A 15,900-nucleotide genomic window follows, 5' to 3' on the forward strand; every position below is an offset into this window, starting at 1 on the left:
ACAGCATCTGATAACACACAGGCTGTCATATGTTAGTTAAAAAAGGGAAAAAAAAAACCCAGTTACCATAACAACTGACTCACCACTTGTATTTCCAAGAGAGAGAATACCTTAAAAGAAAATGGAACAGGTCAGTCACATACAAGTTAGTAGTGTTTTCAGGGGAAGAGCATGAAATGGTTTTCCTTGGATGCAAGAATGTTTGGGGTTTTTTTCCTTATTCAGGGAAAGGTTTGATATCAGAAATAAGATTATGATCTCAGATGATCATCACCATTACTGGAAGCAGCAGCAAGTATGTTTAAAACCAAACCCAAACTTGTAATCATATTAGGGAATCCTCTGGGGAGCTGACCGCACAGAATGTGTATTAAACAGTGGAACACCACCAGTCTCAGGTGCTTTCCTTTTTTTGAGATTTACTCTTTTGATTTATTTTTTTTTAAACTGAAGACTCACAACAATTTTTATTTTGATTCCATGTTGAGGACCTGATTCTGCTCATGTTTGAAGTCAGTAGGAGTTTTACATTTGACATCTGTCTGCATGATCAAGTCTGAACATGATTTCTAAATATCTGCATGATTTTAAATCTACTACTGAAATAATAATGAAAAGATTATTTTAATAGACCTTAAAGAAAGAGGTTGAATGGTTCCTCAGCTGCCTCTGTAGCAGCTGGAATAAAATATTACTAATGCTCATCCCAGATCTTTGTTGTATTGCCATGGTTTTAAGTGAACATCTAAAAAATTGTCACCTGAAGCATCTACAGAAATAACTGTTCATTTTCTGTATTTGCTGTATTTGCAGAGTAGTTACTATAATTTTGTAATCTTACTATTGAGATTCACTGAAGTATGCTATAATACTAGGAAATCTTTGGTAGGGGGGATAAGTCCTGTTTTTTTCTAGAATGTGTCTAAAACTTGGCAACCTGGCTCACCTTTTAGACACTTTAGTACACAGACTTACAGAAATATATCTAAAAAGAAGTAATTTTGAAAAGCATCTTCCAGTACTGTGCTGAAATAGCTACATTTGTTCCATTCCTCTCTGTAATCTTATTTCACAACAATGGGGCAACAAGGTGATGATTAGCATGTTTGCTGATTCTGCAATTAGAAGCCTTGGGCTAGTCCTAAGCACGCTGATTCCATTAGACTTGTGAGGAGTGCTGGAGATGGCTCACTAATTGTGATAAAAGGGGTCCCAGCATGTGTCAAGCACATCCACGGTAACTCAGTTTAATGAGGCATCAATTTAGAGTTAGAATCTCACAGTACAAGTCTGCTTTACTACAGTCTATAGCCTATGATATCTTTCCTAGGTAATTACTTTATTCTGAGACTTGTTAATTCTATTTTTTTAAAGATAAATTATCAGGTGGGAAAGGAATTAAGCTTTCATGACAAAGTTCTTTGAATTTATATTCATCCAAAGCTCCTGTCTGTTTATCTTGTGAACAAAAGACACAGAGGACAACTAGGTAAAACTTCAGACTTATCAAGCTTGTACTTTTACTGAAGATGCTTCTTGCTGGTCTTACCAAATTCAGTGCCATGATTTAGTACTTTTAATGAGCAAACTTTGTTTGTTTTCACCTGTTCTGCTTGTAACTTCAGTCCAAACCAAACCAAGCTCTGCTCCAAAGCAGTATGAAGACCAGATTATTTTACTGTTAGTTTTGAACTTCACCTGGTAGTTGCACAGAAGTAGAAGCTGCTTCTGAAATTATATTGGGGGTGATGTAGTGATGACCTTTTGAGAAAAGTGTTTGCTGGTGGAGTTCAGTTGAGTCCAGAAGCTTCCAGCACACTGGAATTTGACCACTCTAAGTATTCCCCTAAATTTTGAATGTGACCTTAGCACAGGATCATTCTGAGCCCTCATCAGAGGAGTGCTCATTTTGGTGCAAAGCTTAAGAAAATAAAAAAAAAAAGTGAAATGCTTTCCTTTCTTTGGGTCTTGGGTCTGTTTTGTTTTAAACTTTCAGATTGGCTGCTTGACGTTTTGTTTCAAAGAAAAGCCAAGCTCACACATGTGGAAGATTGCCAGATCCTCTAATCCCTATTTTGGTTAAATTACAGTACCCAGATTTCGATAACAAAGTGCATTGATTTTATATTCAAAAAGATTTTTATATTTAGTCTGTTAACCTTTTGTAATTCCCACCCACAGCTTTGAACTGCAGAACATTTTGATGCTAATTGTTGTCAGGAGGGTATCTGCCATGGCCCCTTGGCAATTGAAACCCATTGAATTGTAATGCAGGTGCTGGTAATTGCGCAACTGTTCTGGTCTGGCTCCAGCATGTATGTCTCAAACAATTCCTTTCAAATTGGGTTTGAGAACACTTAAAAAAAATAATCCCATATTTGAAGATAATCTCATATCAGTTACAATAAAGAAAAATTTAGGAAGAATTCTTCCTCTCATTTCTAAGAGTTTTGCATACTTACAGTTTTAAAGCAGCCTTCACTGTAACAGACTATAAGGTTCAACAGCTATTGTGGAGTGTTTAAAATGGCTGTTAGTGCCTTTGGGTTTGGATATTGATAGGAATCTTTGGTAGTTTCTGAAAGTATGTTTGGTTGCTGTAACACTGTAATCCAGTGAGTATGACATGGGAGTGGGAGGGGAAAGAGGGTTTGTGATCATCTGAGTGATATCTTCTAGCCTTGCTTTTCTCAGTATGAAATAATGATGCTTTTCCTTTAAACATCTGAAAACATTGTGTCTAATTTGAACCTATCTTATAGCCAACAAAAATCTGTCCTACAATCTTAGTGTGCATCTGTGTGTGTGATTTCTATCGTCAAGGAAAGCTTAACATTATTTTACTAGAATCTTCATTCCGTTCTTCACAAGATCCACGTAGTGCAGAGTTAATGATTATGCAATAGCACTTTGTTTGGAATACACAATATGCTAAAGGGCTGCCTGGGAAAATATTTTAAATACAGAGTAGTCATTACTTTTATTAAATGATTATAATTTTAGGGGGTTTGATGAACCCTCCCTCTGAGTGAAGTCTTTGTTTCTGCAGAGTGCTTTAATATGGATGAGAGTCATTCTCATGAGAAAAATCTTTGCTTAACTAAAGTTACTATACACAGAAAGAAGGTAAATTTAGGGTCAAAAATATGAGCTTTTTGTGGTCTTCCGTATAAGGTGTGTGTGTGTATGTGTTTGTTTTCTAATTAAAATAATTTTAATTCCATATTAATTTCCAAAGATTGGATTAAAAAAGGTGTTCTAACAGTTTAAAGGTGGTGACCAATGGTGGTGAAAAGTCATGGCTGGAAGTTGGAGTTCCAGGTTCCTGCTTGGGAGCATGGCTCTTGCAGCAGGACAGGATTCAGGATTTGGGATGAGCTGGTTGGTTGGCTTTGTGCTTGCTGTAGAAGCTTTGCTGTGGAGATGTAGCTACATAATTGCTGTGGTAAGAGTGATTTACCCCAGTGGGTTTGCAGGGAGTGCAAGATTCACTGCTGTTACTTTATTTCCCTTTATAGCTGTTTGTGTGGACCCTAGTTACTGAAGTTCTAGGGATCTGGACACTTTTAGCTTCACCCTGACATGGTTGATTTGGCTCATTTTAAAGCAAAATTAATTAATTTTGCAAATGCAAGAAAAGGTCTGTGGAGGTTCCATTACCTTGAGTGTAATATTTCACATCTCTTAGGTTAATTCTGGGGACTGAACCCTAACTGGAGCTGTAAACTTGGAATTCTTCTTGACTTAGCCTTAGCAGTTCAGGATTTTGGGGATTCTTTTTGCTCATACTACAGTTACAAAACTGCTAGTAGCAGTTGTTTTTCTTACTTGAAGTATTGCAATGTAGGAGTATGCTGAAAAGGTCTGTGGCAAGAGAACTCAGGCTCAACAGCATGAACTAAGGATAACAGAATCCTTAGCTATGAAATGCATTGGGTTTTGTCAAATTAACCGAAAAACTTGCTCTGACATACTAGCAGGTTTTTGTTAATTGAAGTTAGCTTTGCAAGCTACTCATGGAACAGGATTCTCTCAGTTAACAGTTGATTTCAGTCTTGATGCCTCTGTAGTTTCATGTTTTTCACTCAGCAGTAAAAGCAACCTATTTGTTAACTGTGTCATCTGTGTTTTACATCAGGGAAGTTTGGCGTTTGCTGTTGGAAACACAATGTGTTTTCCTTATGGAAGCTGGAAGTCTAGCTGTGTGTGGTTGATTTTTATTACAGGTAATTTGAACACCATTTTCTAACATAGGCTGTATTTTTAAAGCAGCACTGAGAAATAAATTCACCTAGTAATTGTTTTACAGTGTGTGTGTCTAGAAAAGGGGGGTTGATAGAATACCTGTTTTGGAATGTTAGTAGTTTCCCAGACAGGATTTATGATGAAAAAGAGCAAAACTAAGCAGTATCACAAGGCAAGGCACAGATTCCCACCTACTACACTGTATTATAGTGCTACATGCGCAATTTGCACCTGATAGAGCCCTTTCAAGGGACAGAAATAGGCAACTTAGCCATGATATTTTATTCCGGTGGCATCATATTAGATTGATATAAAATGCAGTGTTCTTCTAAACAAAGTTGTAACCCAAATGACAACAGCCTCTCTTGTATTAGCAGCCAGGTGTACCACAGAAATTGTTTAACATTTGTTAGAAGGAATGTTTGTTTAAAATATGAATGTCAACTTATATTTATGTCATATATGTGATTCATCTCATGCACAAGCCTTTCCTTGCTGTTGTTACCATACTGGCAAGGGAGATTGAAGAGGTTTGCTACAAAGAGATTGTCAGTTATGCTATAGCCACACTGTGTTTTAGCATCACAGTTACTGGTAAGTGCTCTACTTCTGCAACTGTGTGATCCAGATATTTTTTATACTTTCAATTCTGTCCATTGGGCAACCTGTGCCAAGGTCTCACTGTCCTCACAGTGAAGAGCTTCTTTCTAAGATCTCAGTCTCCCCTCTGGCAGGTTAAAGCCATTCCCCCTTGTCCAAAGCCCATCTCCAGGTTTCCTGTAGCCCCTTTAGGCACTGGAGCTGCTCTAAGGTCTCCTTGGTGTCATCTCTTCTCCAGGCTGAACAACTACTCATACTTGATAATTTTCTTTTGGGTCCATAGAGTAGTGAAATCATCCTCAGTAGCTTGATTTAGCACCAGTTGACTTACCAGAAGTTAAATATATTTTGCTTTCTGCTGAACAGATCATCTTTCTTCTTTATTTTTTTTCCCCTCCCTTAATGAGCAAAGCTCTTGGGTGAATGGATTCCAGCACTAAAGACTAATGCAGTGTGTCTGGTCACCTTTGAAATGGCTGGTACCCCTAGGACCAATAACTCTATAGTTTTAAAACAGTTCAGTTGAATGAAGATAATATTACAGCATTTGTTCTGCTACAGACAGCTAATAACTACTTGCATGTTAACAAACGTAGGTTACTGCCTTGTCATCCTTGCTGAGGGTACTTCACTGCCAATGTTTTTTCCTCCCTTTCCCCAGACGCCCCCCTGCCCCTAACTTCTGGCTTGATGTCCTACCCAAGTGATTAGAGTGCTCTAATTGAATTGGCTGTAAAAAGATAATTAATTGATATTTCACTCCCAGAGAGGTCAAGCTGCCCTATCTTGAATGTATGAAAGTAGTCATCCTGCTGGCACTTAGCCCTTGAAGGTGGCACATGAGCTCTGTCTTGCTGATAATCATAATGATTGTAATTAAAATTAACATGGATTTTTTTTTCTGTTTCTGGTGCTTCCTCAGATCACACAAGTAGCAACTGTAGCCTTGTTACTGTATCTTGACAGTCACTCTGCAAATACATTATGGGTGAACCTCTTGAAGGCTTGTGTCAAACAGAAAATGTTCACACTAGGAATGTTCATTCCCTTTCTTCCCTAAAGGGTCACTGATGTTCCTTTGCTGTTCTGTTAAAGAAGAAAGGCTGAACGGGATCCTTTATTTCTTTGAACTTGATTTCCAGCCCCTGATGACAGTTAAATGAGCCTTGCGACTGTAGTGCGCTGCTAAAACATCTCCTTGGTGTTAAACAGTGTCAAAGCTGCACGGAACAAGAGCTATCAGTTAATAATAATAAAAAAGGTTAGGTTTAGTGACAGAGGAACCTTTCTGAAATGCTTAGTGCCTTAAGAACCTGGATCCATTCTCTAAGCAGCGTGTAAGCACTCATTGCCCAGAGAATAAATACTGCTACTACAGCGAAAGCTAATGGAGAGAAGGATATTATTTAATGTCCTTGCAGAGGCAAAGACTTAACTTTTTATCTTATCATGTAATGATGAAGTTACAGGACTGTGGAGATAACTGCAGCATTCACAACTTCAAGTTTCTTCGTGAAGGTATTTTAGGTAGTATAAAGTGTGACGGAATATTATCTTTCTTTCACACATCACCCCACAGTGTTTGAGACAAATAGTACTGGTTTTAGGTTTTGTCCTGAATTACTCAACAGCTTTCCAACATGAAATTTTCCAACCAGGATGTGAAATTCCCTAACAAAGAATTCTTCCGTCTTCTGGTTTGTATTATGAAATGCTTCTTCAAGTTTCCTCTCACCAAGAACATGACCAAAACAGCTTCCTTGCAGGTTTTGCAGGGAAGAGAAGTTACTTAATAGCTATATGTGAGTCCTCTGGCATAAATTTATCATGAGGAATTGCAGTATTGCTAATTCACTATGTTGGTTGTGACAAAACTAGATAACTATTTACTTCACTCCCAGTGAGATTTTAGTTCAACAAAGAAAGAGCAGGTCAGAGTTGCAGGCCAGAGAATCTGACACAACTTCTGGTTTCAAATTCTTTTGACTGTGCAGTTGTACATTCTGGCTTTTATCTGTTTTATTTTTTGGCTCTGTAGGGAAGTGAATAGTTTAGTGACCAGGATCCAGTTTTGTTCACACAAGTTAATAATGGGAAATCGTGAGAGTACCTTAATATATGTAAATCAAAATCCAAGTTCAAGTGCTGATGATTTTTGCATTTGTTCTTAACTTATAATGCAAAGGGAAACACAAGTACATCATAAATTACACCAGGTTTGGCACTTAAGCACTGCAGAAATACTTCATTTTTATTTTTTTTCCCTGTGGAAAGGAGGCAAAAAGCCAAGTGGCAGAATATCTGCTGAGAAAGCTGAGAAGATGACAGTCTCACAGGAGAAAATGGAAGACAGCAGGTATGTGTGAATCAGTATTCCTGCTGCTCAGCTGGAGAATGCTGTCTCCTGAAAGCAGTCCTGATCTCTTTGCAATGCACCACTTCTAATAGGTGTTACGCTCTTGCACAAATGGTCCTGTCTCTTCCTTAGCTGGCCACTGTAACATAAATACTGCCTTTCACATTTTATGCCAGTACGTCTTTTCCTTCCTTATAACCTGGGCTTGTTCTTCCTAGAACAATGTTTCTGAGTCCTGTTTTGGTGGTAGGGTTTTTGGGTGCTTGGAGGCTTTTAAAATGCCTTTCTTGTTTTATTAGAGCTTTTCCCCTGTCTCAAATGTGGGGGGGGGGTTCACTGCACCTTTAAAATTGTCATCAGATCTACTGCCTTTATTTTTTTAGCCAAGTTTTGCAATCTGCTATGATTACAGTGAGTAATTACATCTCACCTTGCTAGTTTCAAACTGGTGTGTTTAAATGAACCTGCAAAATTTCATTCTGTCTGAGGGAAACCGAATTACATCCAGGAGAAAAACTCCTCTGCTTACTGGCCAGTGAAAAGTTTGATTTGCTTCATAAAAACCTTTGTGGCATCTTTCAGGTAGCTGCTTATTTCAACCCCCAGGTAGTACTGACTTTGCACACTGACTATAGCAGGGGGCTTAATCAGGACAATGTGTAAAGAGAAACTCTGGCTTTCAACAGAGAATATGACAACTACTGCTTCCTTAGACTGAGGTGATCTATCCTGACACAAGTGATTCCTGGAGTCATACAAAAGCTAAACTTGGCTGAGCGTGTGTAAATGGCTTCAAATGTTAACAAGAATAGTAGAAGCTTTTTTTTTTTAACAGCTTTAATTCCTCAAAACAATGTAATTGTTTTCAATATATATTTTTAATTCACATCTAAGCAACATTTTTAGCTTTTGGATAACCTTAGGCTTTTCTATTGTTTTGTGAGAGAGTGCATGTGCAAGTAGACCTCCTATCCCCCTTTCTATGATTCTGTATTCTCATACAGATATCTGTGCTAGGTGATGAACTGGAAGAATTAACTGTCATTTCAAGTACAGTGAAAAACCTTCCTTTTTAGAAGTACCATATGAGAACATAGTAAATAAATAAAAACTTGTTTCTTGTAACCATGTAATCGATACGCAGCTCTGAAAGCAATACTGAATCTTTCCATGATCCAGCCACAGATGTGCTTGCATTAAGGCTGTGGTATGAGTTGACAGTAAATGAAACTGCAGCTACAGCAGCAAGTATTAGGGGGAAATGAAAATCCCTGACTCAGAGGAGCAGGGCAATGACAGAAAGACTCCTCATTATAGATCTTTTCATATGGAGAAGAATGACTGGTAAATGAGGTTTCTGTGACACAAAGAGGATGGAAATACAGTTGGACGTTCATGCAGAAACTGCACTCACTCTATAAAACAAACAGAAGAATAGGGGATATGTAATCTGCATTTCTTAACTGACAAAATGAGTATGGAGACATCCTCTCAGACGGATGGCAGTTGCAGCAGTGAAGTGAAAGATATTGTTTGAGTTTCCCATTATTTGGCTTGTGATGAAAATGGCTTTTCCTATACCTGATTATTGGTAACTTCTCTGGTGTTTGCTTTATTTACTGTACAATAGGTTACAAGCTGTTTAAAATACTGACTTGAGCAAATCTGCCATGATGACTAATTCTCCACCTTTTTCACTACTTCAGCTAACAGCAAAGCATAAAATAATTATAATGGAACTTGCTGACGTGAGCTGGCACAGCAATTCCAGTGTCTAGTCACGTTGGTCCCACTGGTTTGCAGTAGCTTCTCTGAAACAGACAAGGTGGTTTTTTATCTTTAACCAGTTGAGAAGTCATGTTTATGTCAAAATAGACAGGCCAGTGTGCCCTAACAGTAGTAGTCAGAGGTATCCAGCTACTTAAAGCACTTTCAAAAATGCTTTATTTACCACATGCAGCAACTCTCTCCCTTGTTTTTGCAGTGTGACCAGGGAATTTAGTGTAGACTGAAGCAATTTTTGTTTTGTTATTTTTCTTTAAATGGCTTTGCTTGGCTGCATTCCAGCCCCATAGTCTGAACCTATCTTGCTTCATCCTATTTAGTCGCCCGGGGATTGGCAGATTCCCAGATTTCTGGCTCTAGAATCGCTGGAGCTGCCTTCACATGGGATGCCATCTCTCTTCCATGCTCTGTCTTTGGGCATTAACATACCTTCATATGTTTTATTAAATGAAGAAATAAGAAAGGGTAAAGCCCTATCTTCAGCCAAACTCAGTTGGACTTCTATCTTGTGATGTGAAGGGTATGTACCTGTGTGCTGAGAAGGAGGTCTAACCTTTTTGGGTAGTTGAGAAGCACTTGAAATGCTTGACTTTGTCTTCAATAATGTACACAATCAAAGAGCAGAAATAGCCTGTATTATCAATGTATGTAGAAAAAAGTGCTGAGGTTTCAGATGGGTCACTTCTTGTACTTGAAGCTGACTAGCGCATTGATCTTCACCTCAGTCTAGTAATTCCTTCAAACCTACATTAAGTCACACATACAGTCATTAATTACCTGCACCTAGAAGTCAGTCGCTGCCTACAGTGGCAGCCACTCCATTATCATCTGGTGTATTTCAAACAATAGGAATGATTGAAACAGGAACTCCTACATTTCTGTGCAGATGAAGAGTGGCACACCACCCTGTAATTTAGGTACTTGTGCAAGTTTTCATTTGCATTAGCAGAAAAGTGTGGGTCGTTGAATTATTCCATAAAAATATCCTCAGGTTTTGAAAGAGTTACTGTGCCATATGTATGTTGTTTGTTTTTAAGTGTGCTGGGTTGGTGGTGATGGATTTTGTGGTTGTTTTAAGTGTATGTGTCTTCAAGCAAAGATGAAACTGAGATTCATTGATTCTCTAGAAGCCCAGAGAGTGGCATATTTGAGTCTCAATGCTGAGAGCCACCTTAAAACTCAGTTACATTTATAGAATAGCTGAATTTAATTTTAAATCCATCAGTCAATCCCATTTCCTTTATTAGTAAAATGAGCTTCTTTCATATGTGACACTGACAGCTACTGCAAGCAGAGATTTGTTGTCACATATTTTTGTTTTCTTCAGTTATGTGGTAAGGAGGGTCACGTTTGTGTTATAATTAACTCAAACTAATTGAAATTGGAATTTACTTGAAATCTGGATGAAGCTGCCTGATGTAGGTTTACATATATTTTTCTGTGACTTGCTTGACTTTAAATGGTTTAGACAGGAGAGTACTTAATCATGTCAGAAGTGTAACTGGATGTTATATAGTCATGACTTAAGATTCTTTTGTTTTTAGCTTCTCCATCCATATTTTGAGCACTGTTTTTAATGAGTTGGATATGCTTTATACCAACACACTGTACCTTCACAGGAGGATGTCCGTTCTCAGTGTCACTGCAGAGATCTCTTTAATCAGGATTGCTGATCAGAATACTTCTGTGTAGGAAAAAGGCAATGGTAATTGAAAAATCTTAGTTATTTTAGAAGAGCTGGAACTTCCTTGGCACCTAATTCTGTAACTAACTCATCAGTACTGCACAGCTGAATTCAAGATTTTGAACGTTGACAGAGTTAGACAGAAGCTGCTAATAGTGACAGGGCTACATCAACTTCTTTTGTTCTCTCTTAAGGCATACTGAATTCTAGTTGTAGAAAAACATCAGTTTATAGATGATTGTCATCTGATGTGCGGAGTTGTTGCAGCTCATGATGTGGCTGCACAGGTGACTGTAGCTGCAGAAAAGATTTTCTGGAAATTTCAGGACAGCCACCATCAAACACTGTTTTCTGTGTTACAATTTATACTTTGGATTTGAACATTTTATATACAACATTTCATCAAAAGCGTCGGTGCTACGTATGAGTTACATGCAAGTGGAGACTTGGTTTAGCTAATCTCAAGAAGTCCTTTTTTATTCCATTACTCATTTTAATACATTGTTTTAAATAGTCTCAGCTGTTAGGTAGAGGCAGCTTGTTGTTTTTCCATAGCAGAGGTCACTATGCATCAGGTGGCAAATAAAACTTAAAATACATTTTATACTGACATCTTGCTTTACTTGGAAGGGATTCTTTTAATTGCCTCTTGACTTGATTCATGCAGGAAAAATTCCTTGCATGTCACAGAATTGCACTGTGAGATCCTGTCAATCCATGGAGAATACTTGCCATGAGCTTGGTTTAACAGAGGAGGTGTGGGACTTTACCCAGCAACGTAGGAATGCTGTGTATCAGTCTTTGACTGGGTTGGCTGGGGTGAAGATGGAAGAGGAAATGTCAGCTTCCTTTATTATTTATTCTGAGCAATATTAATTACCTGGTTTGTGATTGGGGAAAAAGCAGCCACAGGCAGAACCTAGCCAAGCACCAAGCCTAATCCAATCAGCCTGATGGATGCAGAAAGTTTACAAAATGACCTTGTGCATAATTACTCATTTGACGGCTGTTAGTAAATGGCACAAATGGAATCTGACATACATTATAACACATTAATGATTGCCTTCCTCCCTCCATCCTCTTCTGTACAGAAAAATGATTTTAATTAAGACTTCCGTGATTAGTCATTTAATCAGTCATTAGGCCAATACAGATGGAGTCAATTAATTTTTTTACACTTGAATAGAGACTTGATGCTACTGCAAACCGTAGAATCTATTTTTTTAACATTGTATCATGGGCAATTGCCTTGATATCTGTCTAGGAAGTGTACATTGCTCCTCCAAAAGCTGGATAACATTTACAGCATGTCACTATTATGGCAACTATAGGTATGTTTTATTACAAGCTAGCCAAATTTTAGTGAACTGGTTTGGTTCTGAAGTCTTTGGTTGTTCCTGTTATGGACTAGTCTTTATTTTTTGAAGAGTAGTGGGGCAGAGTTGCCTGTTAAAGAAAGTGTATTCATCATCTCCTAATGTATTTTATTACAAATAATAATACTTTGTGTTTCATGCAGGAATATCAAATGTTTTATGAACTTAAGTGCTTTGGTGTGGGAAGATTTTCTACCTGCTTGGCAGGTTCAAAAATGAGGTGTATACACCTATGAAATGACTTTCTAAAACCAGTAAGAGGAGTTGAGTGATCATCATCCATGTTAGATCAACAATATTTGAAATGACTCACTGGCTGTAGATCAAAGTCCTATCCTCATTTATAGGACAGGAGGAGAACAGAAGTGGAGATCCTACTGCATAAAGTACTACATGAATTAGTTTAATTCACTGCCACCCAAACCTCTTGAGTCCTTTTCCAATGTAAATTACAAACAAGGCAATAAAATCTGTGGGAGTAAACAGGGTTGAGAGTCTGCTAACATCCAACTGCTGTCGTTACATTTGGCCATGGTGTCCCCATGCAGGGATGAGGGAGCTGTCCAGCCCCAGTGCTTAAGTGGCTTCCACTAGGTAAGGTCCTCACCGTGTGAGCAGTTGGTTTTAATGTTGTCTTGGTGGGCTCTTGCAGAGGCAAAAGGGAAGGGAATAGATTGATTTGTGTCTTTCTTCAGAAAGCTTTTAAAGATTGAAAAATGAGCCTGGTCTTGTCTAGCCCAGGAATAATAAATAAAAGCAGGTGTGAGGTGTTGGAATTGAAAGCAGCTGTATATGATGGATGTGCTCTGACTGCTCTAGAGCTTCAGTCTTTAATCCCTGTGGCTCAGTGTGAATATTTCCCTCCTGATGCAATGCAGAAATAATAAATAGAACACAGCATATGGAAGGGTTCCTTGACTGAGAAAGGGGGGTACAAACCACAGTTAACTCTCTTTATGCTCACTTTTCCTTGCATACCTATACCTCAGCAACCTTTCTTAATACATTCTAGTAATCCTCATTGGCCATGTCTCAGTGTTTGCAGCAAGACAAGTCATGCCAAGATGAAAAAAAAGCCTTTGGAAGTTTGTTTTGCAACTGGAATCTGCCTTAATTCAGAGCTGTATTTCTGAAGATGTGTAATGATTCCCTTCCATTTCTGGTGTAGCTTTTGCCCATAAATGCTTCTTCCCAGTTAAACACTCAACCATCACTGTAAATTGCAATGAAATACCCCTCAGTACCATTAAAATGATCTGATATTCATTTGCTTAATCTTGCTAAATCCTGACCTTTGTAGTCTGCCAGAGGATGGGGTTGTCCATGGGAAAAACTCTGCCATCTAATTTAGAGAGTTCCATACAAGGAGTGGATGGGAAGAGCAATTCCCTTGATTAGAGCAACATGGTAATTGAGATGACATCAAATGATTCATTACACTTGCCTGAGACAGCATGATTCAAAAATAGGCATAGTGCAATTCTATCCTACCCACTAATGGTTTTTTATTTAACCTGGGTTTAGAATGCTTTCTGTGTTGGAATGAATACTTTGGCATGGATGTAAAGTAGCATGTAAAAAAACCAAAGAAATACTTAAGTAAATGATATAGGGGCTCTTTCTTTCATGTTTGTTCCATTCTGAGAGTAATAAGATTCATCAGGGTCGCACTTGGAAGCTGTCTTGCAAAGTAGATCATTTAGAAAACCGTTTTGGCACCCTGCTGTTTTGTCATGTATTCCAAGCAGGTTGTGCCAAAAGAAAATTGTAGAAACTGCTGTTGTAGAGTACAAAATCATTGGATTTATAATAGGGAGCCAGTGGCGAGAATTCATTATACATTCACACCTGCAGATAAAGAGCAGCTAAAATTGGAAGTTTTATTCCACTCATCTTTGATCCTGATATTATTAGCTGATATTAGCATCATCCTACACTAGATTCTGGAGTTGGAGCAGATATGATATTCTAGCCATTATTTTTTTTCATGTAAGTCATTCCTTCAGTACAGCAAGTGTATCCTGTATTTAGAGCAGCAGTTCTGCAATCTGAGACTCCTGGTTTCTGTTGTTATGTTGTATGGTCCCAGGCTCCTATACATCATTTACATTTGTAAAGTAATAACACAAAAATTACTCAAATCATTCCACAATCCCAAATAGAAACTTTTTCATACTTCTGAAGTAGTCGGGCATCATTTCATCACATTCTAGACATAAAGTGATATCTTTATGTGGAAACTGCTAATTTTGGCTCTTTATTTGTGAATGCATAGCTCTGTGTCACAGTACCACTTAAACAGTAACACATACCAGGACTAGGACTTCTTAACCTCAGTCTAACCTTGGGAGCCCAGATTCTCTGTTTCAGCTGAAGAATCAGGATTCTAGTATCCCAATTCAAATCTTCCAGCCAGGTTTTAGAGATTAAACCCTGAATTCCACATGTGCTCGTTCCTTTCCTCACCCTGCAACAGGTAAATTGTTATTTTACATTTGTCATCCAAAGCTATTTCAAACAGGACTACGAAATTTGGGCCATATTTGTGTCATGTGTGAAATAGCCATAGTCTCACTGAAATTGCGTGTACTGCTTCCTAACAGCTGAGTGTTTCACCAGTAGAGTCTGGTTAAAGATGAACATTCTTTGCTATAAAGAATGATCACACCTAATGAATTGTGCATTTCTGGATGTCAGAGAGCTCAGTTTTCAGAGCTTGTAGAGGGAATTTGTGCACAGCTCCAGTTCCCTGTGTAACGGCTGGAGATAAACACTTAAGTATTCCAGTAGCCATCATCTGTGACACTTGCATTGCCATAAAGAGAGTTTATAGCCAAATAAAGTAAAGATCTGCCACCTGAAAGTTTTAATATGTACCCTGGGGAAAGTTAAAACAGGAATGCAGATTTTTGTCTATTGTTGTAAGGAAATTGATAGTTTACTCAGATGAATAAAGGCAATATTATCTAAAGCATTATAGACAAATACTGTACAAACATTGTGAAGGCAATTAAGTAACTACCCACAGTTCAATTGAGTTATTTTCGTGGCTAGATGATGAGTTACTGGTAGTTCATTTGTAGGCAGCAATTTAAGTAAATCCTAAGGGTTATATACTGCACAAAAAATCTAAATAATTCAAGGTCCTAAAGACCTTTGTTGTAATGAATCATTCAGTCTGGACAATTGTTAAATAGACTTTATATTCAGCTAAGAAATCAGCACTGCATTTAATTGTTCTTATTTTAACTGATGGGGAAAATAGAGTAAGAGTTAACTAGCCAGAATTAATTTCACGTGCTATAAAAAGACAGTGTGTAGATTTACCTGCATAGTTTGTGATTTTCATCCTGAAAATCTGAAGAAATTAAGCCCATATCTGTCGAATGCCATGCTTTTCAAGTAGAGCGTAAGATAAAACATGTAGTAGTGACCCTGTCCCCTGAACATCATTCTTGTGGCAGCATCCACCAAGAATCATAGAATCTCAGCCTGGTTTGGGTTGGAAGGGACCTTAAAGTTCATCCAGTTCCAACCCCTGCCACAGGCAGGGACCCCTTCCACTGGAGCAGCTGCTCCAAGCCCCTCTGTCCAACCTGGCCTTGAGCACTGCCAGGGATGGGGCAGCCACAGCTTCTCTGGGCACTCTGTGCCAGCGCCTCAGTACCCTCACAGGGAAGAGCTTCTGCCTGAGATCTAATCCTTACTAATTAGTAATAAGCTCTCACTTCTGAAGCCTCTCCTAAGCACAACGCATTGGAGTGCCTTTGTATGGGGGGATAGACCCATTTCCTTCCCCACCTCAATTGCTTATTCGTACAACTTTGAATGATTAACTATGAAGACTTTTAAAT

General features: G+C 38.3%; 1 non-coding gene across 6 annotated transcripts in view; it reads left to right on the top strand.

Moving 5' to 3' along the window:
• The window catches only part of LOC115945580 (uncharacterized), a 125,923-nt gene that overhangs the window by 14,084 nt on the left and 95,939 nt on the right, over positions 1-15,900 (top strand). Inside the window, exon 1 of one of the 6 annotated variants that reach the window (XR_004079891.2) lies at positions 7,129-7,201. The exons of the other annotated variants lie outside the window; for them this stretch is intronic. This is a non-coding gene — a transcript (uncharacterized protein). Of the gene's footprint in view, positions 1-7,128; positions 7,202-15,900 lie in introns of those variants that run through there. 6 annotated transcript variants of the gene reach the window in all.

This window comes from Melopsittacus undulatus, chromosome 12 (genome assembly GCF_012275295.1).
Source record: "Melopsittacus undulatus isolate bMelUnd1 chromosome 12, bMelUnd1.mat.Z, whole genome shotgun sequence".
NCBI lineage: Eukaryota > Metazoa > Chordata > Aves > Psittaciformes > Psittaculidae > Melopsittacus > Melopsittacus undulatus.